General features: G+C 37.8%; 1 long non-coding RNA gene across 1 annotated transcript in view; it reads left to right on the top strand.

Moving 5' to 3' along the window:
- LOC125280912 (uncharacterized) overlaps positions 1-27,767 on the top strand; it is a 180,819-nt gene that overhangs the window by 78,225 nt on the left and 74,827 nt on the right. The window contains exon 3 of the long non-coding RNA XR_007187773.2: positions 19,655-19,738. This is a non-coding gene — a long non-coding RNA (uncharacterized LOC125280912). The remainder of the gene's footprint in view (positions 1-19,654; positions 19,739-27,767) is intronic.

The following is a 27,767-nucleotide window of genomic DNA, read 5'->3' as shown; positions in this document are numbered from 1 at the left end:
CGTATTTCTGGACTTTACCCCAGATCTGCAAAATTAGATGCTGGACAAATGGAACCTGGGGTCAGTCTGAGAGCCACTGGCTTAAATGAATTATGTGGAACAATAAATATCTGTATCAGTTTCCTAGGCTGCTGTAGCAAAGTACTTCAAACTTGGTGGTTTAAAATAATAAAAGCTTATTCTCGTATAGTTCTGGAGACCAGAGATTTGAAATTAAAGTGTCAGCGGGGCTGTGCTCTCTCTGAAGGCTCCAGAGGAGAGAATCTGTTCCATGCCTTTCTCTTAGCTTCTGGTACTACAGTAACCCTGGACTTGTAGGCAAATCACTCCAATCTCTGCATTGGTGTTCATATGGCATTCTCCCTGTGTGTCTGTGTCTCTCCTCCTCTTCTTGGAAGGACACAAGACATCTTGGATCAGAGCCCATCCTAGCAAGTATGACCTCATCTTAATTTGATTATATCTGTAAAGGCCCTATTTCCAAATTAAGTCACATTCACAGGTACTGGGGATTAGGACTTCAACATATCTTTTCAGGAGAAACAATTCAGTCCATAACTACATCCTACACATTTGCTGACAGGACATTTATATCAATGGGAACAATACATATTTTATACCCTAAATGGGAAAATTGAGCAGTACTTACGATTATGAGAAATAAGTATTCAATTCAAACTAGAGATGTTATTTCATGATAGCCATTTGAAATTCTGAAATCATTTTTAAAGTGTGTTTTCAGTCACGAAACTTCCTTCACGTAAAGAACTCTTGAATTTCTTATTTTTTAAATAATTTTTCTACTAGCTGAAAAATAATAGTGAATTTCTCCTTTTTGTAGTTTATTCGAGAATCCCCAGTAGCTTGCCGTGATGCTATGGTGGTTAGGACTCTGCATTGTGTAATTTATTCTGAAGGAAAACATGATATATTATTAATTGCATCCATATTCATCCAAAAGCATTCACAAGAAAATGATACATAAACTTTTGTATTATGACATAAAAATGTTTTTTATTAGAAATTTTATTTTTTCTCCATTGCTAGGATGTATTTATTAATACCAAATTTTCTGTTCATATTTTCCCCAGGTTTATGGAGACATAATTGACATATAACATTGTATAAGTTGAAAGTGTACAACATGTTGATTTGATACACTTATATTTGCAAAATGATCACCACCATAGGGTTAGCTAACACATCTATCACATCATATAATTATCGTTTCTTTTTGTATTGAGAACATTTAAGATTTACCCTCCTACTAATTACATCTATACATGGTATTATTAACTATAATCATCATGTTATATATTAGATCCCCACCGTACATTTTTCATCATAGAACTTGCAGTTTGTACCCTTTGATCAACATTTCCTAATTTCCCCATCCTCCTGCCCAAAGGTAAACATCACCATTCTACTCTCTTTCTCTGAGTTTGGATAAGCCCTCATAGTGGAGGGATTTGTGTTCTAATGGTATAGACTGACAAGTGATTCAGACATTACATACAGAGGAGCAAGTATTATGGTCAAAGTACAGAAAACTATGGGGAAATGTGGCAGGTGGGAGAGGTAAGAAGATAAGCATGGAAGGCTTCCAGGAGGAGCAAAATTTTGAGTAAGGGGTGGAAGGAAAAGCAGAAATTTGTCAAGTGCAAAGTGTTGGGAAGGGTGGACAAAAAATTAGTGTATCTGGAAAACATCCAGGGGTTTGTGAAGATGGAGCAAAAGGAACGGTGAGCTGATGCTGGGAGATAGAAAGGTTGACGAGGTTGGACCATTAAGAGCCTGTGTGTTTTGGGTGATTTGCCTTTTTTTTTTTCCTGGAACAGAATTTGCTGAAAGTCGAACACTGTATGATGGGGCTCCTTCTTGCTAAACACTGCATATTATTTCATATTCCTTTCTTACAGATTGACAACACTCCTTCACTATTAAAGGTTCTAAAATATTCTGTAGAAAGGAAATCTATTTTACTTTAATTTAGCATTTCCCGAATTTCCTTGATAATGAAATTCCATTATGGAACTGTGAATCTAAGTGTTTCCTGGGCTTGCATCAAAATAACCTAAGGGGACAGGCTGTCTAAGGGAAGAGGCGTCAGTGATTAAACTCGGGAGTAACTCTTGAAGAGTGGTTAAAAAGCAATCTCATAATAGTCTCAAGTGGGAAGCATTTAAGGCTGCTCCTCTGAAGTAAGAAATAAGACAGAAGCAGGAGGAACGACAAAGAAATTATATTAAGCGGTGTAAATGATCCTAAGATTAAGAATTATTTTTTTAAAGAACATTTTAACTTAAAAACAAATGATTGTAAAGGTAATACATATTTATGGGTGAAACTGCTTAAAACAATACAGAAGTATACAAAGTAAAGCAAAACATAAACTGTTTTTATTCATATATATTTATTAAAAAATTTGATCATGCTCTACTCTGTTTCCGATGTTGCTTTTCACTTAATTATGTATTTCAACCATGTCTGTACACGGAGCATTATCACATTGTATTGGCATGCCATAATTCTTTTCTCTAAATCTTTAAAGATTTTAGAATTATTTCTTATGTTTGATTGTTTCAAATAGTGCTGTGCTAACTATCCTTATGTATATGTCTTTGATACCTGTGTAACTAGTTTCTAGAAGTGGAAATCCTATTTAGATACAGGGCAGAGATTGCTAGTTGCCTCTAAATATCCATGATTCCCTACTTCTTTAATAACGTAACTTTACATTTATTCCTGGCAGTAGTGCAGCCAACTAAGGACTACATTTCCCAGCCTCTAGTGCAGCTATGTATGGCTGTGTGACTTTTAATTAATTAAATATGAGCTCAAAGCTATCTAATTCCTTTAATAAGTCTCTTCACTAAGAAAAGAGCAAACTTTCTTTTGTCCTTCCTCTTTCATGCTGGCTAGATTTGAGTATCCCCTTGGATCGTGAGGTGACATGCTAAGGACACAAGGGAGTAGCAAGACTGAAAAAGCCTGGGTGTCTGATAACTTAAAGCTACCGTAGTAGCCTTGGAGGGCTCCCTCTGAGTTTCTTTTACATAAGGAAAACTAAATTTCTATCTTGTTTAAGCTGCTACATTTTTGTTCCTATTACATACCCTCAAATGAGATCCTAACCTAATTGAATCAGATGCACATTGAAAAATTTGAAAATAATATCCAAATGCACTAAAAGGGGATTATAGCAGTATACACCCTGACTAGCAGTAAATGAGACTGCCTGGAAAAAAAAAACTAAATTTGGTACAAATGATGTGGTCCTTATCATTTTCTTCAGGAGAATTTTAGGGGCTTTCCGAACTTTTGTTTTAAGCCTCCAAACATACCTAAGTCAACAGTGTTCTGTAAAAAGGTAGTAGAGTCATACAAATTTCTAATCATATCTTGACTTGGTCACTTAAGAACTATGTGACTATGAGCCTGAGCTAGTTTAGAAATTTTTGGAACCTTAGTTTCCTAGTTTGTAAGGTAGAGTTAATAACAGTACCTCTTTGGGTTATAATGAAGAGTAAATAAGGTAATGCATGTAGTATACTTAACATAAAGTCTTCTATAAGACACTCAACAAATGTTAGCCATTATTATTTTTCGGTAAACAAATTAAATATCTGCTTTTGTAAGCTATTATGTGGGACACAGTTATGGAACCCAGTGCCTGTAAACAAGTAGCTCACTAGACTAACGGGGTGGGGGGATTGGGGGGAGAAAGCAGGGATCTCAAAAAGGGAAAGTACACAATTAAAGGAATTAGGGGAGAGGGAGATTACTTCTGTTTAAGAACATAGTGTCAAGAAAAGCATCTCAAAGGCTTTGAAGGATGGGGAAAGTTCCAATTGACAGAAATATCAGAGGATGGGGCGCCTGGGTGGCATAGCGGTTAAGCGTCTGCCTTTGGCTCGGGGCGTGATCCCGGCGTTCTGGGATCGAGTCCCACATCAGGCTCCTCTGCTGTGAGCCTGCTTCTTCCTCTCCCACTCCCCCTGCTTGTGTTCCCTCTCTCGCTGGCTGTCTCTATCTCTGTCAAATGAATAAATAAAATCTTTAAAAAAAAAAAAAAAAGAAATATCAGAGGACTTCATTCTAAACCAGCCAACATGGCAGCAAAAAAAACCCAAAAACCAAAAAACATGTTGGGATGAGTGGGTTGACTAGTGAGCCAGGTGGCTGAGGTGCAGGGAACATGCAGGGTAGGCACAGAGTGTCAGCAGAAATATAAGGCCAGATCCTAAAGGACCTGTTCTCATTGAACAGTTTGAATGGAAACGTAATGCATGGAGAGTCAATGAAAGACTTCAGTGTGAGTGTAAGGACAGACAGATGAAAGGTGTGCTATGTGAAAGTTAACCTGGCACTGGTGTGCACCATGGATTGGACAGAGCTAAGACAATAGGTGCGGCTTGGTAGCTACTGCCCAGTGTTGCATTGTCACAATGGGAACAAATAGGAACATATCCCCGCACAGAATATCCACTGTTAGAATTTTTTCTAATTACCATTTGGAGAAACCAAGAGGTAGAGCAGCCCTATGTCTTCCAAGGTTGATAAATGAGTCAGTAATGAAACCATTAGCAAGTTGCCTTTGATTCCTGCTCCTTATCCCAGGGCAAGTTTGTCTCTTAGCAACATATTTTGAACATGGCAACACTTAGAGCACTCTGTGAATGAATAAACCAAAATGGAGGGAAATGTGAAAGTTACATTGATGTGAGGAAGTATGTCTCTGGGGTATGTGTATGCTGGGCATGTGCTGGATCCCCAGATTTCAGTGGGAGCCAGTGAAATGCACAGTAGGAGATCTGATGTTCAGTGACTAGAAAGTTCCTTTCTCCCGGCAATTGGAAATAGAACATGGTTTTAAAATGCATAAATTAGGCACTTACAGAAAATTACCTATTTTTGTTATTAAAGAAAGGGACAGCTAAGTATGAGAGATGACTTTACAAAGAAGGCAAAGAATAGCTACAAAGCAAAAATTAAAGCAGAATATCCATTACCTCAACCTCATTATCTGCCTTGCCACATACACTTGTTGCATCTTGAAGGCCTGCACTCTTTTAAAATTGATTTGTCTTTTAAAATTGATTTGTCTTTTGCTTAAGATTGTGTTACAGACAGGTAACTTCTTGCTGCTTTTATACTGTCATTCATTAAACACATATTTACTGAAAACTTCTGATATACTAAGCATTTTTTTCTAGGCTTTCAATGTTCTAAGCATAGATTTCACATGGTGAAGTTTGTTTTTCATTTACTTGGCTACCACTGTCAAAGCTTGATGAAGAGGGGAGAGAGACTCTGCAGAAAGGCAATGAGGAGGGTCTTCTCACACCTGGCCAGCTAAGGCATTGTCAGAACAGGTAGAGTTTTCTATAATGCATAATACATTATCACAGATTTAGTGACTTACAACAACACTTCAGTGTCGCACAGTTTCTGTGTGTTACCTCACATCCCTAAGCCCATGAATGGCTTGACTGGGTTCTCTTTTAGTTGGGTTCAGGGTCTCTCAAAGACTGCAATTAAGGTGTTGGCTGGGTTGCATTCTCTTCTGGAAATTGGAGTGGAGAAGGATCTACTTTCAGCTCTCTCAGGTTATTGGCAGAATATTTGTATTTATTTATGTTTCTGGGAGCTTCAGTATTTTTGTTGGCTATCAGCCAGAGGCACCTCTCAGCTCTTAAAGGCCTCCTTCAGTTCCTTGTCATGTGGCCTTCTCCATATGCAATTTACAACCTCTCGGCTCACTTCTCCAAGACCAGTAATACAGAGATAGCCTCCAGAGCAAGACTGCTAGGAGTGTTACACAATATAATCATGAGGGTGACCTATTTTGTTGTATTGTATTGGTTAGAAACAAGTCATAGATACGCCACTACACACACTCAAGAGGAGGAGATTATAGAAAGGTGTGAAGACCACAAGGCAGGGACCAGTGGGGATCATGTTAGAGGCTGTCCACTGGAGAGGGCACTGGAAGACAGATAGATGCTCAAGGCAGGCCAGAATAGATCTTATTTAATTTTCTATCCTCATTGCCTGGTTCATAGTGACTAATGAAAGTAAATGTGATTAGGCATCTTTACTGATTAAATGTGAAGAGTGATGGAATAAGTATGTAAGGAGGAAGCTTCAGGGATGATTCTGAGGTTTCTAAACAAGGTTCACTGAAAACTGATGCAATTTTCTGGGATGGAAAATAGTGGAAGAATTGTTGAAGTTTAAGGATAATAGGTTAACTTTGAGACACGGTTCAGGTGAAGAAGTCTTCTACAGCAGTTCTTAAACTTCAGTGGGAAGATTCCTCAGGAATCTTAGTGAAATGATTCTGATTCAGCAGGTGGGGCCTGAGAGCTATAGTTCTAAGGTCCCTGCTGATTTTGATGGAGTCCAAGGACCACATTTTGAGTAGCAAGGTTCAGAAGCAAAGGACTCATAATGTTTTTGTTTCTTCAAACGTTTTGTTTTGAAAAGCTACCTTCTTGTACATTTGTGAGTTGATATCTAATATTTTTCATTTTGTTTAAAACAAAGAATATGATTTCTAGTATGCTGTCACTATTCATATTTTAAAAGAAAACATTACATCTCTCTTTTACATGTATCATACATTTGATCATCAGCATCTATTTAACAATATACTTGAAGAAGTTTTTCTTACATAGTGAAAAAATTATACATTATTTCTTTCTCTCGTTGAACTCACATTTCCATTCTACTTTTCCTACAGAATTTTATCCTAAAGCGATACATTTTTCTTTTGAAGGCTTTTGTTGATCTATTTACTTAGTTACTGCACAAATGTGCATATAAATTCAAATTTTAAAAAGATTAGAATTTTTTGTGTCTGTAAAATCTTAAATGTTAAAAATTTCTTCTGTATTACTTGTTACAATTAGTAGACAATTGATCACATAATACACATAATCAAATTTCAATAAACACTAAATAGAATTGTATTGGCAATATATCTTTTAATGAGATAACTGGGGCTGATTTTCTTTTTTAATTAGCTCCAGTATTGAGGATAAGAATTACTTATTGTTAGAATGTGACATGATGCAACATCAGTTCACTGTCACTTTTCTGTTTTTTTTTTATTTTATTTTTTTTATTTTTATTTTTATTTTTTTAAAGATTTTATTTATTTATGTGACAGAGAGACAGCCAGCGAGAGAGGGAACACAGCAGGCGAGTGAGAGAGGAAGAAGCAGGCTCCCAGCAGAGGAGCCCGATGTGGGACTCGATCCCGGAACGTCGGGATCACGCCCTGAGCCGAAGGCAGACGCCCCAACGACTGCGCTACCCAGGCGCCCCCTCTGTTTTTTTTTTAAATAGCAATGTTACTTAATGCTATGAACACCTTTAAAGATATATGCCAAGAATCATAAAATCTATCATCAAAGTCATTTTAATGACGTGTTAGTGGATATGTTCGTTAAATTCTCCTTCAAATTCATTGAAAGCAAAGAATTGGAAACCACCTGACTAATCTTATGATAGTAAAAAATCATAGGTGAGAGCTGTGCCTTTCTTTTGTAAAAAGGGAGAAAATTGGGTAGGAGGAGAGGAAAGGCAATAGGCATAATGCTGACTAGTTACATTTTCTTAGGAGATAGGTTTTAGGGAAAAGTATTCCCTTGAAACTATTCATGCCCACATAGCCTTTGGAAAATCTGTGCATAGGAGGGCACAAGTTTTACAGTTTGAAGACCTGCAGTGGAGAACCGGAAATGGGTGACACTCAGGAGAGACTGGGCTGAAAGCAAAGTGAGAGGGACATACAGACAGAAATCCATGCACATTAAAACCTGCATTGCACGGACATCATTAATTCAGAATTTTAGGAGTAGATTCTGGATCAAAAGAGATTATGCCCTATGTATGGAAGGAAAAAAAAAGTGGCTAGCACACCCAAGGGCCAGATAGGCTTATAGGGAGACAGGATAATACAAAGTACCTTTAAATCCTCTAGGACATCTTAAATCCATGTGTACAGAAGTAATGATGGGTGATTGGTATGTGATTATAAACCACCCTTATCTATCTGCTAGAGTTAGCTCTCTGCTCCGTAACACTTTGTCAGTTTAATTCTAGTTATTCTGTGTACACAGTGTGCCTGAGTTAATGAAACCTCATTACTAGAAAGAAAGGAAAAAAAGGAAGGAAGCAAGGAAAGAAGGGGAAAAAACTTAACTTTTATTCAATCTGCCTATCATTATTCTATTTCAAGTGGCTAAATCTAGGTGACTTCAGAAGATTCTTTTAATATCAGGTGTTTTTGGTTCTATGAATCAGTCACATTTTAAAGGTATATAAAATAGAGTGAATCACACTTTTCCTTTTTGCTTTTATTTTGAACAGATCCTTGGGAAGGTCTAGTCAGATATATTTAATTTATTTTCATAGGGAGGCAAGGTGTGAGAAAGAGACGGTGAGAACTTCTATTACCAAAGAGGTGCTAGAACTCTCTTATTTGCAACTTTATCAAATGATTGGTAAGGAAATGTTATAATCCAAGGCTGCAAATGACTGCCTTAGCTGAACAAGTCAAGGAAGACAATTAGAGGGTTACAAGCCACATTCTAAAGCCAAATAACCATTCTCAGAAAGAATGTATTATCTGTCTGTGGCATCCTCAGATCTGTGTTGTGCCTACCTCTGTCACTTCTTTATGCCCTTTGCTTTCCAGGCTAGAGGACTTTGCCTGCACTGTTGGTATCTATCTATGATCAAATACCTTGTGACATTTAAGCTTAAGCAGCAAGATATTCCTGAGAACAACTGTGGTTCAATATTTTCCATAGGACTAATAATAATCTGCCGCCTTAACAACTATAAAGAGCAAGTGATGCCTCATGGAAAATGTGGACTAGATTGGATTTTCTCAGTACAGATCACAGGGTTAGAAGAAACCTTTCTTTGTTCCTATAAATTCATCCAGCTTTGTTCCCCCCCCTCCCGCCGCCACCCCTCGCTTATCATGTGAGAAAGTTGAAGGAGGCGTAATAAAGGTTCTAGGTTCTTGCCTACACATTTGCTATATCTCCCCCCCACCACCACTTCTGTCCTATTTCTCCACTTCTGACCTAATATTCGTGTGCACACTTACCCGTTAAATAGGTTAGAGGAGATGCTGTCACTCCAAAGCAGCGAGTCAGCAGGGAGAATAATCTAGGATCAAAACTCCACTCTGCTGCAGATCTTAAGTATAGAAAGGCAAAGCTGTTTTTGCCTACATCTTTTATCTTTTCTTCATCTGCCAAAGTGTGCTTGGCATTTCATAGGGGCTTAATTCTTAAGATTGGATGCAAAATTTTGCATGTTTGTGAATTCTTTTCCATAGCTTTCATCAGAGCCTTGAAAAGATGCATTTCTCCCTAAAGGTAAAGAACCACTAATATGAAGGGCTTGTTTTTCTCCATGACATTAAATGACTCCTAGAGTTGCCCTCATGAGGTGTAGAATTCATGGCACCTCTCACTCCCCAATCTTTGAAGACCCTGGAACTTCACCTAAATAAATACCAAAGTTTGCCCTCTGGTGTGTGTTTTCTTAGAGCAACTTTTCTCCCTAGCTCTAGAAAATCTCAATTGCTTTTTTTTCATCAAAAATGTGGTGGAGGGGCACCTGGGTGGCACAGCGGTTAAGCGTCTGCCTTTGGCTCAGGGCGTGATCCCGGCGTTATGGGATCGAGCCCCACATCAGGCTCCTCCACTATGAGCCTGCTTCTTCCTCTCCCACTTCCCCTGCTTGTGTTCCCTCTCTCGCTGGCTGTCTTTATCTCTGTCAAATAAATAAATAAATAAATCTTTAAAAAAAATGTGGTGGAGATCATGAAAACACTTTTTCAAGATCTGCTATGCAACTGGGAGATCCTGTCCATATAATCTGATAGTAATTCACTAGCGCTTAACTACCACTACCTCTCCCAACATTTATTGGGTCTTTACCTTGTGTCAGGAACCATGCTAATCACATCATACACATTATTTGGTTTAATCTTCGTAGTAACCCTTTTAGCTATGCATTATGGTTATGCCCATTTTGGATATTGTCATTATGGATAAGGAAACTGTGACACAGAAGGGTAAGGACCTTGTTTATAGTCCTATAGCAAATACGTGACAAAACCCAAACTCATACCCATACAACCTGTTTGTGGAAGCTGAGCTCTAATTTATCAAGCTGTTCCTGTCAATTAGGTGACATCCATAGTAGTGTGATCAATCCACCAAACAAATGGGAAAGCACAGAGAATTAATCAGAAGCCTGGTATTGGAGAGGGAGCATTGGGTTGGGGTTCTGGGAATCTGTTTCTTAATATCCCCTTGGTCATCAACTTCTGGAGTAATGGTAGTACAGTTATTTAATATTTCTGTGTTGATTTTTTTTTCAAAATGGGAAGTTGCTCTTTAAAATTTTCATTTATCATCAAACTTAAAACAATAGATACATACAAGTTTGATAAAGAAAATCATAATGATAATAATTATAACAATAATAATGCATCCATAGATTCAGATTAAAGGCCTCAATGAAGAAAAACCCCAGATTTCCTTTGTGCCCAATGTCTCCTGAGCATGGTTCTTATTGTCTAGAACTGAATTCTAATCTTTTCTCCAGGTTCCTCCCATTTCTCTTTCTGAATCTCTTCCGTGCATTTTTCCTTTTCTCCTCAGCCCACTCTCTCCCTCTCCTCCTCTCCTCACCCCTTTTCCTCCCCTTTCCCCCTCCTTACTTTCCCTCCCCTGCTCCCCTGTCTTGGATTACAAAGACTGCACTGTGCCTGGTAGAGTGCCTAAAGGGTGCAGGGAGAGATGAAAATGAGGCCAGATAAGTTTTAACAAACTCTGTCTCTTTTTGCAGCTGCTGTTTGGAAAGCAGGCTTCCTGCCATTCTCGGGCTGAACCTGCCAAATGCCTTATCCTGGGCTGAGCCCCAGGACCTCAGCCACAGACTACTGTCTATGGCATTTCCAAATGCAGTCCCTCAGCTGTGCTGCAGGCAATAAATATCTCTTTCTGTAATAGGGAAATGGGTCCGTGAAATCTACCCGTTCATCCTTCAGAGCCTCCACTCAGCCACATCTTTATTTTCACCCAAATTGCATTATTGCTCTTTAAGATAGAATCTGGAGACATTTATCAAGTGCTTGTGTGCCAAAGTTCTGGGTATTAGAATATTCTCAAATTCTCCAAGGGAGAAATCAATAGAAAATTGTAGCCAGAGGACTGATTAGCAAGATAATATGGAAGATATTTTTCTTTCCTAGAGACTGTAGCCAGCTCAAATCACATCATTTAAAATTTCTTAGCCCCTTGCTATTAAAATGTAATTCAGGTCTTAAGGTTTGAAATATTAGATTTATTTTCCTAACATTAAAGAATAGAACTGGGAGCATTACATAGCACTACTTTAATGTGGCAGATAAACCAAATGATAATAATATCAATTATTATGTCCAAAACAGCTTTGCAAAAAAAGATATTGTTAGCTGACTTTTACAAATAAGGAAAGTGAAACTAAGTTTGCCCATAGGTTTTTCTTCTTAATACTCTAAATATTAAATTTACATGCTGAAAGCAGGCATTCTCATACATTGTTGGTAGGAGTGTAAAGGTAGCAGATAATTTTGCAATATGAATCAAAATTAATTACAAGCATAACATAACCTTTTACGAAAAAAGAGAATATATATCTATACTTATGCATGTGTGTGGATATATCTGTATACACGTGATCACAATTTATATCCATTTTTTATTTGGGCAAAAGTTGTAGAAGGACAGACATGGTTATCTCTAATGAATGATACTGGAGGATTGTGGAGAGAAAGAAGTCTTTTGTTTATAACTTTATGCTCATCTGAACTTTTTATTTATGTATATAATAGCCATTCTAACATGTGTGAGGTAATATCTCTCATGGCTTCTTTTTTAAACTTTTGATTTATTATGTTTTGCCAAGATCATGTATTACTTTTATATTATAAAAGATAGCTTAAAATGAAGTGAAAATGAGCATATTCTTTGACTCAATGATTATATTTTTAGTAATTTATAATAAGGAAATTACAAGGCAATTGTACAAAAATATGCAAAGGTATTTATTGTACTGTCATTAGAAGCATTTAAATAGTACAGATGTTCAATTATATAAAATATGGTGTGTTCGTGTACTAAAATACCACAAAATGATTTTTTAAAATAAATGAGCAGATATATGAGTATCAACATCAAATTCCCTCCAGCTAATGCCCACCAGACACACACCTGGAGCTGAACAAGTTGGGATTATTTCTCATTTCAGGGAGGGAGAACCTCACCATGGGAAATGTGGGGCATCTCAGTTAGAGGGTGTTAGAAATGTCTTATTGGGGATTTGGCCTTGTGTCAGGTGGTTTGGGGAGGATTTAAGGAAGCAGGGCTTTGCTGTGGTTTGGATGCTGTCAAGCAGGGGTGCAATTCCATGAAGGTATATTTTGATAAATCTTTTCTAGAAAGAGGACATAGTAAGCAAGATTAAGTCTATAGATGATAAAGAAGCAGCAGTCACTGATATTAGTCAGGAAAGGGAAATGTCTGGTTATTTTTGTGGCATCTTGGACAATGTTCATGTTTTTGTTTGTGTTCAGGCATGAGTACAGGTTGTCTTATTTCTGTCTTGATCCATCATGGTCACAGAATGGTTTTGTCTGATGTTGATGTTGTATGAAATTGTTTATATTTAACAGAGAACATCAAGTGCTACCTGATAGCACTCGGTCAGCTGTCAAATGTCAGAGGCTTCTTTTCTCTTTCTCAAAAGACACTCATAGTATAATCAATAAAAATAAATAAATAAATAAGTAAATAAATAAATAAATACATCCACATTACAGGACAGTAATTCCATTTTAAAAATATCAACACAAAAGTATGTTCAGACATAGAAAAAAGATTGGAGGAATATACTCTTTGTTATCAACAATGATTTCATTAAAGAGGGTTAGATTATGGGAGATTTGTGTGTGTGTGTGTGTGTGTGTGTGCATGTTTTACTTTCTATTTTCTGCATCTCTGTTTTGTTTAAAATTTTTTAAAAATAATGAGCACATAATATTTTTACAATAAGACAATTTAAAATATTTCTAAACTGAAAGTAAAACTGGAATGTCTATCCAAGTAGCATGTGCTTGCTTCTCTCCACCCAGAACTTACATGATGAATGTATTCTCTTTTCCATGCTGGCTCTCTCCATGAAAGAATTTAGAGATAAAGCCATATCTCTGATGTTTTAAACATATGGTGGCCACAGTTTGAGTTGTACTTTGTCATTCGAGGAATAGGGATAGGGCAGGTGATTTGAATTTTAATAAGCAAGACGGTCTAACCCTCTTCCATTCCTACTTTCTCTTCCTCCAAGATAAAGAGGTATATACCTATATGAACTACCATGAGCACATATAATAGGAGGGTCCCAACCCATGGTCCCAACTTAATTTTTGACAACCCTCTAGTTCTAAAAATTGTCCTGGTTTGGATGACAGATTACATAGTCACACGAGGAAAGGCTTTCCAGAGGAGAGCTGACTGGGCTGAGTCATTTGACAAATGTGGAGGAGATTAGGTTGGAAGACAGAATAATTGGGCAGATAGTGCTGTATGTGCAGAGGACTGAGGTGAGTGGGAATAGGGCACATTTGAGGGGCTAAATAACCATAGTGGCTGGAGCTCAGGAGGAGTTAGGGGAAATGTAGTAAAAAATAAAGCTGGGAAGAAGATTTGAGAGCTGAATACATGAGGCCTGTCAACGTGGTTAAGGAATCTGGACTTCATCTTGAGAGCCATGGGAAGCCACTGACTTGTTTTAAGCAGAGTATGACATGATCAGGTTAGTATTTTAAAATGAATCCTTTATCAGTAGTGAGAAGAGGGACAGTAGGGCTAAGAGTTGGTTCATGGTGGCTGTTTAGAAGGTTGTTACTAAAGGCCAAGTAAGAAGTGATAGTACCTTGCACTACGGTACTGGTAGTGGAGATGGTGATAAAAGGACCAAATGGAGAGATATACAGGAGTTAACATAGCATTCTTTAAAAAATTATAAACTGCATTTATTACTCCAAGTCCTAGACAAACAATATACATACAAGAGAAACTAGGGGCAAATAATAAGAATGGCTTACAGTAAGTTCAACCTTAGTATCAGCAAAAGTTGATGGGTTGATCGCATTATCATTTTGTCCAGCATGTTATGCCAAACCAAAACTGCCCCTCCTTTCTGCACCTATGAAAGACATCACTAATTGATCATAGCACTTTCTCCTACTGAGCCCTGGCAGGGTAAAGAACCATTTCCAAATCAACATTTCAAGAAGCCTCTAAGAATTATTCAGGATTGTTATGCATGAAAAGTCTATCTGCCATCTTGCTTATTTAGGAGACAAATTATTTCATGGATGCTCTTGCTGATTAAGCAAGTCCCCTACCCCTTTATCTTTCTCCCCTACACTAGGCCATCTGAGCATCTGGATGACAGAATTGGAAGAGCTCTGTGGGCACTGCATTATTTGGATCCAGATGGGTCTATGCTTATCTTATGAAATTGAAATGAGATAAACCAAGGGGGATATTAAACTTATTCATTTTGGATTGAGGACATGTTTACCATTAAAGTGCACCTTCAGATTTGGCATTTGCCTTGCAGAGGAATTTGGTGTTTTTTAATCTTTTTCTCTGCTTAAAAAGATATATCGACTAGGAAAAGAATGGAGTAGGTGAAGCACCCTACATTTATAGTGTGCTTATGACTGTCTTATATGCTAATAGACAAAGTGGGTGGAATGGAATTGCTCTTAAATAAGTAAAAAACTTAGCATTCAATTACCTTAAAAAATGGGCTTAATTTGGAGAGTTTCGCATAACATATTGCCGGTCAAAGCTTATTTTTTTTTAAAAAAACTTTCTTTTGCTAATGCAAGGCAGAAGAGTTTTGTGCACTAAATAAATAGACCAAGTTCTTGTTGGGGAGAGTCAGAGATCTGGGATTCTTATATTTTGGAGAAAGTGATTCAATTTTCCCAGGATTTTTTTTTTTTTTTTGAGAAAAGTGATAATATGTCAGTGACCGGCAGTCATGGGGATGACCCCCAAGGGTGCACAGAGTTTTGCAAAAGCTTAACTCTGTCCCAAGAGGAAAAAAAAACCCCGTCCCATCTACTGTACCTGCTGAAAAAGACAACTATCCTAGGACTGTTGCTTCTTACAGAAATTGTTTCAGACAGCTCCCTTTTTTTCAGACTCTCTGTCTTTCCTTTGTTGTTTTATTTCCTCTGATTGTACCACTGCAGGGGAAATACTTTGTGTAGCAGAGGGGGCAGGTGCAAGGACTCTGAAGTCACATAGGCCTCCCAGCAAATTCGCATGCTATTATTTATGAACAGTGTGATCTTGACTATTTCACCAAACACTTTTGAGTATTTTTTTCATGTGTAAATGGGGATAGTAATAGTTTCTACTGATTAAAGTTCTTTGAGCATTAAATGAAATTGTGCATGTGAAGTGGTAAGCACCACATAGGTATTAGCAGTTGTAGTATTTTTACTATCATTTTTTTAACCAGGCTCCATACCAGCGTGGAGCCCCAATGCAGGGCTTGAACTCATGACCCTGAGATCAAGAGTTGGACACAACCAACTGAGCCACCTAGGTGCCCTGCTATTATTATTTTAATCTGTAGGGGTTTGATCTAGCCTGAGGTCCTCATGCATGTGCCAACTCCAATAGCTGTGCCAGCCATACCCCTGGGCACTATGGCATTAGAAGTGACAGTGGAGGAGGTGGTGGTGACCAGGAGGGAGAGAGTGAGGCTGGGGGAGAAAGGTGTGGTATAAAGGGGTAGGCTACTAGAATACCTAGAATCAGGAAGCATCCCATAGCTGAAACTGTGATTGCTGCATCTACCCACCAGAAGGGGTTCTTATCCAAAGCGCAGTGAAAGGGCACTAAGATAAGAACTAATAATATGAAATTCTCTTGTAATGCCTAATCATGCTTGAAACTTAGTCTGGCAAAGAACTTTTGCCCTTGGCATTTAGAATAGTTAAAGGTTTTAATATTAATAACAACCATTTTGAACAATAGCTCTTGGACCACTTAAAAGGGAATGTTGCAAATAGCCTGCCTAGTCAAAATGCAAGAAGTGATTTCACTTAACCATGGAGAATGTTAACTTGCTGACCTGCCCATATAGCAGCTGGCATAGCACTTATCTCCACATGCCTGATTAGACAATTGTAGTTATTTTGTTTCTGTCAAATACACCTGGATTCTTAGTAAACACCCTGACTTACGTCTATAGGGACTCAAAATAGAACCAACTTAAAATCAGGGTACAGCTATTTAGGATTCTAGGTGTATATAGAAAAATTAATCATTTTAGGCCAGGAATCATCACAAAATAAACACCTTAAGGTCCTATTTGCCACGGGGTTGCATGGAGCTATATTTAACAGGCACAACCCCTGATTTAAAAGAAGTTATCACCTTCTTGCCAGGACAGTTGGGATAGTTTTAGGGACCAGAGAGCCAGGCTTTAAATCCTGGCTCGGCCATTTACTAGCTTTCTTATCTTGACAAAATCACTTCTCTCTCTGTACCTCTCTGGCAATTTTAAAGGTACTACCTTACAGGGATGTTTTGAAGATTAAATGAGTTAATAAGTGTATAGTCGTTTGCCCTAGATGCAGACAGGAAGGGGAGAGATGCACTGTTTGTGGAGAGTTTGGAAAGAATAATGAAACCAACTAAAAGTCTGGATGCTTTTCATTTTCTATGCCTATAGTCCTGGAACTGACTGTTTCTTCTACCCTCACCCTTGATTACACCACTGGGGAACAGTATTAAGAGCACCGCTTAGCACAGAGAACTCTCAAAGCATTGTTACTTGGTATTATTTTTCCTTGAAGTTCCAGCTCTCATTACTCGCTCAGAATCCTTCAATGACTCCCCACTGCCTAGAGAAATGTGGTTGAGATTCAGTCTGCCATTCAAGGCCCTCCTTATCAGATTTGGGCCTATTGTTTTCCCAATTGTATACCCATTAGACACTTTCTTTTCACTCACAGGAAAACCAACAGAATTGTATTTTCCCTGAAAGCCTCGAGGCATATGCATATAACATATTCTTTCTCCTATCTCTTCAGGACCAAAGAACTTGTGTTCTTTAAGACCTCACCTAAAGGATATCAATTCCAAATTCCTCCATCAAAGTCATTGCTCTTGCTTAGAACTCTCCTAATGTTTCATTTCTTTTTTTCTGAGTGTTTCTTTCCACCTTGTTACATTAATACTTTATCTCTCCCACTGCACTCTAAATTCCCTGGGACGGAATCTAAGTCAAATTGACCTTTGATTTCTCACAACACCTTGTACAGCACTTTACTCCTCCTGAATATTAATAAAGACATGTTGAATAAACTAATTCTAGGAACTACTGTGGAGTGAAATCCAAAGCCAGTTTTTCTAAGGAGATGAGACTCAGACCTTGCCACCATGGTCATCACTCAACAGAAACACTGTACTTGATAATTAGCCACACTGTATATTTTTCAGCTCTTTCTGGAGATTTAGAAATCTGCTAACATGAGATAACTCTGTAATTTGGTATATGAAAACTTGGTGAAAGATGGCCATTCAAGTTATAATACTGAGGGCCCATTGTATGGATAGCAAGCATGAACTTGAGATGGCCTTAGAAATAGAAGACAATGTCCTTGCCCCTGGGCAGCTTACAGTCTGGTTGGTGAGAAAAAAAAAAAAGGTTATGCTAGAAACTAGGTAACACTTAAGCAATGTGTAAGCCTGTGTATATAGGTATATTTGCTTTGTATGGAGGTATAGTTGCTGAAGAAATGTCCATATATTTGTGGAGTAAAGAAATTACCTTAAAGGTTAGTGTCATTCAACGTCTCTTTGAAAGGAGGGCAGGGAGATAATTTGCTGGCTGTTGTCTGTTTACCCCACTGGATCTGCTCTCCACCCTTGCTCCCCTTGCTCTGTGCCCTGGAGGCTGACTTCAATGGAAGGTATGGATACTCTACCATTCTCTCAGCTTTCCCTTGTGTTGAGTCAAGGAAGGCATTGGCAGGAGACTGAAGGGCTTGAAGAGCTGGGGAGGAGGAGGTTGGGATGGGTATGGGTCCCTGATTCCTGACCTTCTCCAGAAGGTCCACACTCTGTCAGGCAGCCCTCTCTCAGTACCTAGGCTTTAGCTACGCTGTCAGGGTTCCTGAAACTGCTCTCTCCCCCTCACCCCTTTAAGGGCTAGAAAGGGATAGTAATTCTTTGTTATTGTAGCCCCAGGATGCTTCACGATCCCTCAATGATGAATTTACCCTAATGCTGCCTAGACCTTGTAAATAGTCCTCTCCAATTACCCAGTGTGAATGGGCCATCTGTTTCCAGCCAAGATCCTGACTAATACAAGTGAAGAGGTTAATGCACCAGCTCAGTTCCAAAAACACCGACTGAACATCTTTACATGTCTGGCATGGTTCTAAGCGTTGGAAATAAAATGACATTAAAACAAAGTCTCTGCCATTAAGGAACTTCTAATCTAGCAGGGAAGACAAAGGTACCGAATGATTTTAAATTGAGAAAGGTGTTTAGGAGAATGTATTATAACAGGGTAACAATGGGGGAGGCACTGATGAAGGAGATGAAGAAAGCTAAAACCAGCTGCCTGACATGTTATCATAAAAATATGTTTAGAATCTTTAGAACTAGGAGGATTAATAACTGTTTATCTGGACTGATGCCTTTATTTTACAGGGGAGGGATTTTAGAGTCCATTGAATTCAAATTACCTGTCCCCACTCCTGAATAGTGAAAAACTGGAATGAGACCCAAGTATTCTTCCTGCTAGTCCCCTGTCGTCTCTCCTTTTTCCTCTAGACTATAGATAGTGCCAGTTCTAACTTCTACCTCTGTCCCCCCTGCCTCTGCTTGGCTTCTTCCTCCTGAACCATTTTTCATTTCAAAGCACTTGAGTACTTGGAGCAAGGAGAGTGAACTTATTGATTTCAATATTCTCATTGTCACAGTCAGAGGGAGAGGTGAAGAGGGCTGAGACATATGGAGGTGAAGTGTGTGGTTAAGGACAGACCACCAATACTAATCCACCCACCACCAGAAGCAATCTGAGTGTCGGCAGGCTTTGAAGTGTTTCCAAGCTTCCTCCCTGTGCTTGTAAGCTTACTGGATGCTCGAGCAGACTGGGCACTAATAAACATCCTGTGTGGGGCTGATTCATCCTGTCTTCTATCAGCACCAGAGACAGGCTGAAATACAGGGTAAAATTTTCCACTAGGTATTGTATGTGATAGGAAAAGAAGCTTCTTTGTATAAAATGACTTTGAATGTTACAACTTAATTTGCTTGGGAGCTGAAAGATGAGTGTTATTCATACAAGTAACTGAATGACTTGGAGTTAAATATCAGGGTTTGAATAATCACATTAACTTCCATTTATGGAGTGATTGCTATGTGGCACACACTACTGAGGTCATGTGTTAATGCGTTAATTAATTTAATTCTGTGAAGCAGATGTTATTATGAGTCTTATGATTATTTATATTATTATTATTTCCACTTTACAGATGTGGAAACAGAGGCACATAGAGCAGAAGTAAATGGACCAAGTTCACATATCTTGGAAATGATGGAGCAGTGATATAACCCAGGTACCTGACACCAGAGCCAGTCTTGCCATGATGTTAAGATGTTAATATAAATAGTCATCCAAAAGTTAGTGTGCTTTGTAATTGCTTTTCTTTGGTTTCCTTTTATTTTCTGGAGTACCTTCATTTCCAGACCAGAAGGTGAGGTTTTGGGGGTGGAAATATAACCTCTGGGAGCAGGACCTTCAGCCTAGCACCTCATGAGCTTTTAAGCATCAGATCTTACCTGAGTGAAGGGAGGAGACTTTCTGAGTCACAAATTTGACTCAAGAAAGGAGTAACATGAGTGGTATGTGGGGAATAAAAATGTTAGCTCAATATGGAGTCTACAGGGATGCAAAGAATTGAGGTAACAATACCTGGGTCTTCAGTGAGCTAGCTGGCACAATGAAAGCTCCCTTTATGCTAAGGTGACCAACTGTCCCCACACTGGGATGGAATGGTTTCCTGGGACATGGGGCTTTTTACGCTAAAACTGGGAAAGTTCTTGGTATCAAGATGGTCCCTGACTTATAATGGTTCAACTTATGATCTTAAGACTTTATGATGGTGCAAAAGTGATACGGAATCAGTAGGAACCATACTTGGAATTTGATCTTTTCCCTGGCTAGTGATATGTGGTATGATCCTCTTCCGTGATGCTGAGCGGCTGCAGTGAGCCACAACTTCCTGTCAGCCACATGATCATGAAGATAAGCGATTGATATACATATAACCATTCTGTACCTATGTAATCTCTCTAGCTTTCAGTTTCAGTACAGTATTCAATAAATTACATGAAATATTAAATATTCATTATAAAATATGCTTTATCCTGTTAGGTGATTCTGCATAACTATAGGCTGATGGAAGTGTTCTAACCATGTTTAAGGTAGCCTAGACTAGCCTGTGATGCATGGTAAGTTAGGTGTATTAAATGCATTTTCAACTTATGATATTTTCAACTTATGATGGGTTTATCAGGATATAACCCCATCATAAGTTGAGGAAGATCTGTATAGGGATGAGTTGACTACCCTACTTTACACATTGTTGGGGCCAGTTGAAGGTTACTTCTTTCCCAGAGCCTGAAATCAACCTTACCTAAATCTGTGTTTCTTATCACATAGGGCATGGACCACCTGCATCTGGGTCACATGGTACCCTTGTTAAAAATGCTGATTCCCATACTTCACTTCAAAGTATAGAAGTGTGATATGCAAGCAAAGTTAGGTTAGAACTCAGGGAATCTGCCCATCTAAAACAAATCTGCCAAGTGATTCTTATGGTCACAAATATTCCCAAAGTACTGACTCAGTCTATGAGGAAATGAATAAATAGCAATTTTATAGCTTGGGGGCTCTGGATGTATCATTCTCAGAGCTACTCTTTCTTTTATTTTTTTTTTTAATTTTTATTTAAATTCCAGTTAGCTAACATACAGTGTAATAGTAGTTAGAGGTGTACAATTTAGTGATTCAACACTTACAAACAAACCTGGTTGGTGCTCATTATAACAAGTAAACCCCATCACATATTTAGCTGATCCCCTCACCCACCTCTCGCTGCTACTCTTGTTCTGGCTTGGTGCCTCAGTTCTAGTCAGTAGGATCCTGCTCTGTTTTTCCATCCCTATTTGGCCCACAATTTCAAGAACTGTATTTCTGGTCTCTTCTTCCTATTGTAATCCTGAAGGCTATCTTGAAACGTGATCCAGCTCTCATTTTCTATAAGACCAATGCCTTATCCTGTCCTCCCGTTGTCCTGAATTAGTTTGTCTCCTAAAGTCCCATTACCTGCAGAACTGCGGGCAGTCAACCTCTAGTCTGTCTGTGTCCAGCTTCCCAATGTCATGTTCACATCTAATCAAAGCCAAGATTGAGAAGTAAAGCAACTGTTTCCTTAGTTCTCATAAGAAACTGTCTGTTGTATGGTTAATAGGTTGAAACATTTACATTGGCTTCGAAAACTGGCCCCTTTGGAACCTGTATCTACCTAAGCAAAAGCATATATATATATTTATTTTAGCAGTGAATCTGATCACAGTTAATGCACTAGTAGGACTCCCTGCTCTCTGCTGTCTCTCTAATCTGGTATACCACTATTTGCAGTTAAGTAGCAGCCCTCTATATCATTCCCTTACATTTTCCCAGAGAACACTTACTCAAGCATCTGTTGTCCTCTGAAGTCTTCCCTGACTTACCAGGCAGAACTGATTTTTTCCTCTTCTGGGTTCCCCTCTGCAATGACAAACTTCTACAATATCATCTGTAGCAGGGGCTGTTGATAGTGCATCCCAAGTCCTCTTGGCTACTTCAACAACACAACTTCAGCAGCTGTGGTGGGAAGTTACCCCCGCATGCCAACAGCTTCCTACTTCAAGAGCTGCATCTCTCTGCCTGTCTTTCTAAGGGTGTTTTCTAGCTGATAGCCCAGGGCTTCCAGATCAGTGAGGAAGAGCAGAATGGAAGGCTCAGCTCATCCATCCCTAAGCAGATCAATTCTGAGGTATGCTGTACATTGTTCCAGACAAGGTCCTGTGGAATTGAGCTCCAGTTGCTCACATAATAACCTGCTCATTTATGATTCTAGAATCACCTTCCAAATAAACTGCATGTACTCATGTCTTTGTAATGGAGTCTGCTTTTGGGGAAATCCAAATTAAGACACCATATTTTACATATTGCTAGATGTAAATATTTATTTGTCTGTCTCCTCTCCAACTAAATGTTTCTTTATAGATGGGATTATATCTTACATGCCTTTGTATCCTAAGATATAGCCTGATACCCCATAAGCACTCAGTCAATATTTGTGTGTGAATGAGTGAGTTTATCTACGTTCCAGTGACATAATAGTGTTTCTGAGGTACTATAAAATCTTAAAGTATGTCTAAAAGCAACCATTGTAGTCCTTTAGGAATTTTAGTGTAGTAACATTCTTTTAAAAATTAAAAATCTACAAGATTCTGCAGGTATCTTAATATTACCTCTCTTAGTGGTTAACCAGAATACCCCATTCCTTTTATTGAAGCAGATAAGAGAGAATATATTATACATTTCTAATTGTTATATTTCTTTTTGCCTAAACCAGGATAAAATCTGGGTCTCCATGGCATTTAATAAATATTAAACCTATATTGAAAGCAAGTCTTTTATCTGTAAATGATGATAGTAAGGATGAGTGATATGGGACAACTGTTAATAAATTGAAAACTCTCTTTTTAATGTCTTACTTAAATATGTTTTTTAAAAATTTATTAGACTCTGAGAAAAATTCAAATTAGTTTATCCCCAAGGGACTAGTCTTTATCTTCAAGTGGAGGAAGAACTCACTCTGGCGATTGTATGTCATTTTGTTAATATTCTCAGAAAGCTGGCAGTTCTTGAGCAATATTATTAAACCAATAATTTATTCCAATTTTCATCTGAAATCGGTAAGACATTTATCATCAGTGAGCTTTTCCTCCATCATTTAATTTTTTTCCTTCAAATTTATGCACATTCAATTGCTTCAGCAGTGAAAAAACACAAAGCCTGCAGAATTATGACTATGTCACTTTGCTTCTAGCAAAAGTACTAGAAAGAACTGAAGGGAAACGATATGAACTGTAATAAAGAAAGATGCACTGATTGACCAAGAACAAGTTATAATGAATATTTATGGTTAAAAATGTAATAATTTCCTATTTATCAGTGTTGCTTTACACCAAAGTAAGTGATATTATATTCATAAGAACAACGAAAAGACTGAGCTAATAAGAGGGTTTTTAAATAATTTATATCAGGAACATTGCTGTCATGAGATATTCTTTTTAATAAATCAGTCTAATCACATATTATTGAGTTTTTGGGTACTCCATTTTTCATTAAAATATATGCTGAGTCAAAATGGAAAAACTTGATAGTCTTACTACAGCTAAGGATTTAGTCATAAAAGACTTTTTAGGAAGAACATAAATGTTGACATGGGACTTTTAAATCAACACTAAAAACTAGCAAGAAATCCATTATTTTTACATGAAATCCAAAAAGAAAAGGCTAGCATTACAATTAAATAATCAGATTTTTAAAAATTAGCTATTAAAGAAGTTATGGTAGATATTTATTGTGTCAATTTTGATTAACCTCAACATTGCTCCTTATTATATTGTAAGCTCCTCAAGAGTAGGGCCTTTACATTTCCCTTGGTGAATTGTGCATAGTAGAATTTCAATTATCTGTTGAGCAGACATTTTCCCTTTAAATATTAAAAAAATATATCTTAGAAGGAACTGTGGAAATCCTTGTGAACGGACAAAAAATAGAAAATAGGACATTGTGATTTATTTCAACAACTCAAACAAACCATCTTCTAAAGCAAACATATGTCATAGATGTTTGGTTTTTCCCCAAGAAAAATAGATTGTTCTATACTAACAGATGGTAAAGCCTCAACATCGGAAGTCACCATATTCCAAAAATCTAGATTTCTAGTTCTAAAAGCAAAATAATAAAAATATTAATTATTTTCAAAAAAATTAATTATTATTCTCATTATAAAGAGCTATACGCTTCATTCTTGCAAAGTAAGTTCCTGAAAAGTTCAAGTCATATAAGGCTTTGACTTCATCTTAATCTTCAACCAGGGAGCAATACCAAGAAATGGTCCTCCTAACTCAATTACTCTGCTATATAGCTAGATAGAAAGTCTTAGTGTACATTTAGCCTGTGAATTGAGATTCTTGCATCAGGAAGAAAACTGACCAGCTGTGAGGAAGACAAACCTGTATAGTCAGATAATACTTTGCAAGTGTTTTGAGGTTTATTTGTTTGTTTTTTTTAAGATTTTATTTATTCATTTGACAGAGAGAGACAGGCAGCGAGAGAGGGAACACAAGCAGGAGGAGTGGGAGAGGAAATAGCAGGCTCCCAGCGTAGCAGGGAGCCTGATGCAGGGCCCAATCCAAGGACTCTGGGATCACGCCCTGAGCCAGAGGCAGACACTTAAGGACTGAGCCACCCTGGTGCCTGGTGTTTTGAGGTTTTTAACTGGAGTTCCCTTTACATGCACCCTTTCATTGTTTGTGTTCTCAAACAAATTGTTCTTGTCTCATTGAATCTTAAATATTCATTGCCCCAGGTAAGGGAGAAATACAGCAGAACAACAGAGAAATTACTCTGAATACCAAAAACTAAAGCCTTTGAGTTGCAAGAACCTGGGATTAGTTTCAAAATTTGAAGTTCTGAGGATTCAGGGTATAAAATTTATGCAATAAATAGATTAGATGAACAGAAATACATTATGCTCCCCAGCATACTTAGCTTTAGGGCGAGATTACTACAGTGTGAGTTGGGCTCTCTGGGATAACTAAATTTGAGCAAAGCAATTGATTTTACGTAATATCCTTGAGAAAAATGTCTGCCATATTGTAGTGATTTATGGAGATTCGAAAGTTGAATGGTGTTATCAGATCGACTTTGAGCCAGGTTGCTGGTGGCATTCTATGAGGCTTTGCTTTGTTCAAAATTTTAATAATTTGAAAGTTTGCCAATGAGGTTTGTGAGATGCCTAAAATTAGAAGAGGTTAAAAGTCTTATTAAAAATCACATGGAAAATTTAAAGAAAACCAGCCAAGTAGACAAATTGGGCCTGATTTAATAAGATATAAATATGCAAGGATAAATGTAAAGACCTGTGTTTAGAATTTTTAAAAATCTGCACAAATAAGGGGCTGGCAAGGCCTGCCTGAAAAAATGGTTCTATGAGCAAGACTGAGGGCTCTGAGTTAATTTCATGCTCAAAATGAATGGGTGACATTTTTGCCAGAAAAGATAATGTTTGGTTGGCTTATATTCAAGGGTTTGGGAATGAACTCAATGTACTTTGCTCTGGTCAAACTATACCTGGAAGAGTGTGTTTAATTCTGATTTTTATCTTCTGCATTTGATATCAATAAACTGTAGGACATCTAGGGTATGTGGCTAGACTTTATATTCAGCAAAAATGTTTCTGAATTCTTCTTATGTGCCAGACACTGCTCTAGGTACTAGGAGTATAGTTGCAAACAGGAGTTAAATATGGTGGAGTTTCTGGAAAGGGGGTAATTAATCTGGAGATTATGTGGGCCTCCTTGCTAGCAGACATCTGTTGAACAGCTGACACATGAAAAAGAATTAGCCTGATACTATGTGGCTCCAGGGGGATTAGGCAAAAGTTATAAGGATGCAGATTTCAGTTATAGCATCTGTTCACAAGTGGAGAGTGTGGCCTTGGGTTGGAGAGTACCTTGTCATTTTCCAGCAGAGGCAGAAGTGCATCTGTCTGGGTGAATGATGTAATGCAGAAAACAGCACAGTACCCGGGCACTTCACAGGTGCTCAGTCAATGGAACAAAATAGTCGTACAGGGTTTTTCTTACCTCTTTTGGGAGTATGTAATAGATGATTCAAGAATTCTAGAGAACAGGAACTCTTACCTATAATTTTTTTCCTCTGTGCCCACCACAGAGTTTGGCATATGGTTGGTGGCCTTTAAATATCAAATACATGAATGAGAGATTTGTATCATGTCTAAGACTGTGCATTAATAATTATGATGTTAAAGAAGGAGCATTTATAGTTCCAGTTCCATTTTTAGTGACAATGAGATTTGACATTACATTTTTCCAGCATTTTTTTTTTTTTAACCTGTTACTTAAAATCTCAGTCATTCTCTGGAGCACATGGATCTTTCTGTCATTTCATAGAATGTCAACATTCATTGCCTTGTGGATTTACTTAGAATTTATAGAAGATCCATAATTACATTCTCTAAATCAGGTAGGATCCTTTCAAAGCTCAGCTCATTCTATTATAACTCGCATTATTCTGATACACACAATACATCTTCCTTATTTATGAAGTCATCTTATTTCTAGAAGGTTCTCTCTGTTTATCCCTTTTCCTCTCAAAATAAGCATTATTATTTTCCACGTCCTTTCTACTCACTCTTCTTTCCCCCTAAACTCATTCTGGAAATAATTGATTATTTCCAGTTCTGTCAGAAGCTGGATAAATGTGTCAACGTTAAATATCCTAAGGTTCCTTTATCATCTTTTGATTGCTTACTGTGTGCCAGAAGCCTTACATACCTTATCTCCTTTAATGCTCCTGACAACTTTCTCGTGTGGGTATTTTTTTTTTCCCATTTTACAGATGAGGACAAGGAGGGTTAGAGAAAGTAGATAATTTCACCAATGCGATACAACACATTAGTGAAGGAGCTAGGGTTTGAACCACTTCTTTCTCTTCATCCCACAGTCTATGGACTCCTCACGTCAACTAGAATTTTGGATTGAAACTATAAACACGTAAAAAAGAGAAAGGGAGAACTGGGCTTTGTTTTGAATGTGGTTTATTTTTATCAAATTAATTGCATAGCTCCTTTGTACAACTAACTATAAACAAAGAGAGTCAAAAGACCGATATCTCTCAAAGTGTCCTCAGACCTTCAAAGTTAGGTGACTCTCTACCAATCAGAATAGAAAGTTTCTTCCGGAGGTTTCAGGCCAACCTCTGGTTTTGGGACAAGGAAAGGCATACTGACTTCCTCAAGACCACCTAGCTGGTTAACAGCACAAAGAGGACTAAAGGCCAGGCTTCCAGATTTCTAGACTATCAGACTATTTCTGGGGAACTTTGAGTGAAATCATGAATATTTTCCCCTGAATAAAAACTACTCAAACACAAGACACAACAGAAAGGATATATTTTGATAGTTTCAAAAAAAATCTTGATTTGAGATCAAGCAAGTGTTTATAAAGCATTTCTGAACTCCTTGGAGAAAGGTACTTTCTAAATAAAAGTTTCATTTGATCATTTTGAAATGTTTATTTTAGGCAAGCATTCTTTTCATAAAATATTTACATGTGCTCTAATACAAACATTCACATTAGTATGTGCTAAAGATCTGAAATTTACTTAGCCAAAATTATTTACTTTTCTGGGTCCAACCAGCAGGATTTCCAGAAATCCGAAAGAGATAAAGGGATTTCCTTACAAAGCCTGTAAAAGCATCAGATAGGAATTTGGAA

Source organism: Ursus arctos, unplaced genomic scaffold (genome assembly GCF_023065955.2).
Source record: "Ursus arctos isolate Adak ecotype North America unplaced genomic scaffold, UrsArc2.0 scaffold_14, whole genome shotgun sequence".
Taxonomy (NCBI): Eukaryota; Metazoa; Chordata; class Mammalia; order Carnivora; family Ursidae; genus Ursus; species Ursus arctos.
Note: the sequence above shows the minus strand (reverse complement) of the source record. Positions and strands in the feature narration are given on the sequence as shown.